We start from the raw sequence: 5,253 nt of genomic DNA, 5'->3' as shown, positions 1-5,253 counted from the left end.
GAAGCCAAACCGGACCCGAGCGACGCGGCGCTCACCATCGCACTGGACACTGGATTAAAAGCCAAACGGGACGGACCGTCTCTCATGGAGAGTCCTTACGGAGAGCCTTCGACCTTCCAACAGACAGTATCTTGATGCCAAGTGGAACTCCTGAGAAACTGTATTTCACTACTGCCCCACTGTGACTGATTGTTTTGAGGTTTTTCTGCCCTCTGGTGGGCACTAATAATCACGCTGGCAAAAGAAACTACTGTAGATGAACTTCCAAAAAAAAAAAGTGCATTTTTTACACAACCTTCTGTGCCTTATCAGGGAGCTGTACTGGAAAGCTAGCACACACTTATTATTTATATTATTATTTACATTTATTTGCAAAAAAGATCCCATTAGCAGAATTAAGCACTTATTTAAGATTATTCTGCTTATATTAAAAGCAAGTTTGAAGCTTGATAATCATTAATTCATCAAATATTTACAAAACCTATAAACGAACTAGCGTTAAGCTGGTACTACTAGGACGGCCGTTATTTCATAATCACGTGACTTGGCGTTCCAAGGTGTTTTGCGCATGTGCAAAAATATAACGCTAAACACAGTAATACCTGCATTAACCCAGCTAACAGAATAACGTTCCATTTCGGTTGAGGGAACGTTACACTGGAATGTTCCCTCAACGTTATTTTGTCCAGTTTTCTTGACGTTCTTAAAACGTTTTTAAAAGTTACGAAAGCGTTCATAGAACGTTACCTAAACCTAATCTGCAACCATAATTTAACGTTCTGCGAACGTGGTCTTGGAACGTTCTAAGAACGTTCAAAATAATGTCTTCTGAACGTTCCCTTATGGTTGTATGAACGTTTTATTGGAACGTTCCTTCAACGTTATTTTTGTTTTCTCGATGTTCTCAGAACGTTCTTTTAAAGTTATGAAAACGTTCATATAACGTTACACTTCGAACAGATTTTTTTTTTTTATCAAGGTCACGTAACGTTTATAGAACGTTCTACTGACGTTATTGTGAGAACGTTCGCTCATAACATTAAGAGAACTTTTACATAACGTTAGTGAAAGTTGTGGGACCGTCGTTTCGACTATTGTAGACTTTACGGTTGTTTATTTTTTAATAATAATAAAAATAGGGAATTCGATTAAAAAATTAAATGTAACTAAGGTCAGTTCATGCAACTTTACATTATATATATATATATATAATCATCTAAACACAATACAAAAATGCAAATTTACATACAAATTAAAAAGTAGTTAAAATAAAAAAAATGTAAAAAGCTTAAAAATGCAAAAAAAAAATATAAAATAACAGGTTCATAACAGTTTATAGAGCACTGAAGTCGTGCGTCATTCTGTAGTCCTCGTTATGCCCATATTTGGAGACCCGGGTCTAAGCCCGATTTCCTACAGGAATAACGAACTGTACATCACCGGATCCTCTGAATTACGAGGTTTTTAAAGGGTCGTAATACTAATAACGCTACACGAAAGCTAACGCTACTGCGCATCGATCAGACGTCGCCGAACTACACCGATCGAATCGACGGAACGAGCGGCCCGCGTTTGTCGAGTACAACCGAAGGCGTGACACCCGACCGTCCTCGCTTTCTACTTTAATGTAGCTAGCTACTAAAAATATGAAGTAAAACTTGTGAATATCACTCCACTGTGAATCGCGCCGCTTCGTGCGCTTATTTAAGAGGCTTATAAAAAAACAAATCTAAGAGGCTTCCAGTCTAGTGACGTCATTTCCGTGCGCAGTAGCATTAGCTTACATGTAGCAATATTCATAGTTTGACTCTTTAACGACTTCGTAATTCAGAGGATCCAGCGATAATAGACAGAAGAATCTCCATTAAACAAAACCTAACAGCTTTGGAACATGTTTTACGACTACAGGATGCGAGAGAGGCAATTTGCGAAATCTCCGTTCATTTTTCCCATTAAAATTTCCTCTTAGACCCGGGTTACCAAATATGGGCGTAACAACACGGCGTGGACTACAGAACGACGACACGACTTCAGTGGTCTATTCAAAATTGCTTTTGACAATCGTTATTAAAAAAGCGCCACTGATGAAGAATGTTATATTATCAATAGTATTTAAAGTAATTAAACATGAATTAAATGCATTAATTTATTAAAAAGACAGTAAACATGTTGGAACTACCGAACGTTATTGTATTCGCTACGTTATGGGTTGTTTATAGGCTGTCTAGGCCGTTTCTCGACCTTAGTCGCGAGTCTTGGGACGAAATGATGACGTAATGCGAGGTATTACTGTAGTACAGTACATTGTGTCGTCACTATGTTCACTCACCGTCCAGCACACAAGCAGAACTCCTGGGTATCCGGCTTCCATCGAAACCTCTCGAACAAAGGGCCGGAAGAGTCACGTCCGAGTCGAGAACCTCCAGCAAACTGTGCTTCCGACCAACTTGCTCACGAAGCAGCTAGTCATTCACGACATATATCAGTTCATCCTTTATATTCCTGCAACTATCCAGTTCCAGAATTCAAATTCTCACAGTTATCAGACTGTTCTCTGTATGTAAACACGAGAGCGGCCGAGCCAAGCCAAGAATCTAGCGTTCTAGTAGACGTTCCCCAGAGTGGAATCATCCATTAGTGTGATGTTTGTAATTAAGGCTGTTTAAAATGTGTATTTTTACCTGTACAGTTCTTATTTTGAGTGAAATGCACGGATTTGTATGTAAACTTTATCAATAAAAGTTTGGATTTCTTTTTTGTACACGAAGGCGTCGGTGAACGTTTTGGAAGACTTTATATACAGTGGTGTTCAAAAAAATTGCAGTCCAACACCATTAACCTGATAATTGACTTGAAAGTGCAGTAGAGTAATGAAAACAAAACAAACCCAACAATTAGGACGTGCATGCCGCTCATTCTGAGTAATCGAAGCATTGATTGAAAGCGGGTTGTTCAAAATAATAGCAGTGAGGAGTTCAATCGGTGAAGTCGTTCATTCTGCAGAAGAACGGGTGTCAATTTTGGTCCTTATTTAAGGTAGGATGGTGGCAAATGTTGCACAGCTTGGTCGTAGCTCATTTCCTTCTGAAATACTGGGTAAAATGGGTCGTTCCAGACATCGTTCTGATGAACAGCGTACTTTGATTGATTAAAAAGTTGATTGTAGAGGGAAAAAACATACAGAGAAGTGCTGCAGATTATCGGCTGCTCAGCTAAAATGATCTCAAATACCTTGAAGTGACGACCAAAACCTGAAAGACGCAGAAGGAAGCGTGGAACTGCTGTCCGAATGGATCGAAGAATAGCCAGAATGGCAAAGGCTCAGCCAATGATCACCTCCAGAAAGATCAAGGAACATCTGAAGTTACCAGTGAGTACAGAAGATGATTAAGTGAAGCCGATTTACCAGCAAGAACTCCTGCAAAGTTCCGTTGTTAAGATAAAGACGTGTCCTGAATGGGTTAACATTTGCCAAGGAACACATTGACTGGTCCAAAGAGAAATGGCTGAACATTTTGTGGACTGATGAAAGCAAAATTGTTCTTTTTGGGTCTAGTGGCCGTAGACAGTATGTCGGACGACCCTCGAGCACTGAATTCACGCCACAGTACACTGTGAAGGTAGTAAAGTTGTTTCTCATACCGTGGTGTTACGCCTATTTATCACATACGAGGGATCATGGATCAGTTTAAATATATCAGAATACTTGAGGAGATCATGTTGCTTTATGTCGAAGAAGAAATGTCCTTAAAATGGGTGTTTCAACATGACAATGACCCAAACCATCCTGGTTACAGACAAACAAGATTGAGGTAATAGAGTGACCAGCACAATCCCCTGACTTCAATCCCATAGAGAACTTGTAGGCTGACGTCTGAAACGTGTTTTTTTTTTTTTAGGCAAAACCCAAAATTGCAGAAGAACTGTGGAATGTCGTCTAATCATCCTGGACTGGAATACCTGGTCAGAGGAGCCAGAAGTTGGTCGACGCCATGCAACACAGATCTCGGAAACAATCGTTATGCCACTGAATATTAGTTCTTAAAATAAAATTAGTTTTTAAAGAAAAATGCTGCACTGCTATTATTTTGAACAGCCTAATATTCATTTTTCTTAACTTTCTGTAAAGGATGAACACAAACTGGCTACATTTAGTTAATGTTTTGAATTAGAATTGAAAGTGGAGTATTTTCAGTGCGTTTGCATTTATGGAAATAAAAGTTATTATAATGATTTTGTGCTTTATTCACTTTTTTAAAATCACTGCTATTTTTTTGACCACCACTGTATAACCGAATCCTTTAACAGCTAGACAAGCAAAGTGCTGTTAGGTTGAAGGTGAGAACCGTTAATATGGAAGACAATCCAAGTAATAATTCGAATGGACACTTGGGCGGTGCAGCTGAGATCTGGGGACGCACGGTTCGAATCGGCGTAATTGGCTAACGTCCGAGCAAAGGTGGTAAAACAGACTAGCCATTGGAAGGCGCTCTTAATGCCGGTCCCAAGCCCAGACAGGAATACTAGGGTTGTGTTAGGAAGGGCAACCGGAGTAAATCTGTGCCAAGTCTGGTATACAAACCAGATCTACTGTGGCAAACCCTAAATACAGGATCAGCTAGAAAAATGGCACGTTTTACTGATAACTTCATTACATTCACTAATGTTTGGTACACACCAGGTATCCTGAAGTCAAATCCTGTATCAAATACCAACACATCAAGCTTACTTGGTCTTTTTCATGGTCTCGCCCTAATTCTTACCATCCCTCCTGCCCCAAGATCCTTTGGCACTGTTCCTCTGGTTGTCCCGTGAATCCAACTCGACTCCTGTTGGCGGGTTCCAAACTCCGACCGCTCCTCTACACTGAGCTGTTGAAGCTCTAGAAGACGACCGACTCAAACAGCAGCGACAGATGAGATGAGCGATCGTCTCCGACTTTACATCTACGAGGTGGACCGACCGGGTAGGAGCGTCTGACGGAGTGGACGGCGAGTGGACACGGTGTTTTAAAAACTCCAGCAGCGACGCAGCGGTAAAGTACGCTAGCGCACCAGAGTTGGGTTTCTAGATGCATCGTATCGGAACTCGGCTCTCGGCGTACGAACCCGGCTCGTGCGGGTGAAAAATGCCGGCTGTACCGACCGCGTGCCGGAGGGGGCTCGCGCGAGTCAGTCGAGCGGCGGCGAAAGGGTCGAATCAGTATAGAGGACGCGATCGGGGTAATTGGACACGATTAGAATGGGGATAAAA

General features: G+C 41.2%; 1 pseudogene; it reads left to right on the top strand.

Annotated features, from left to right (window-relative positions):
- Window positions 1–5,253, top strand: part of LOC134328691 (NACHT, LRR and PYD domains-containing protein 3-like) — a 1,194,473-nt pseudogene that overhangs the window by 99,060 nt on the left and 1,090,160 nt on the right.

The sequence above is a fragment of the Trichomycterus rosablanca genome, chromosome 15, assembly GCF_030014385.1.
Source record: "Trichomycterus rosablanca isolate fTriRos1 chromosome 15, fTriRos1.hap1, whole genome shotgun sequence".
Taxonomy (NCBI): Eukaryota; Metazoa; Chordata; class Actinopteri; order Siluriformes; family Trichomycteridae; genus Trichomycterus; species Trichomycterus rosablanca.
This window is presented reverse-complemented; position numbering and strand designations above follow the sequence as displayed.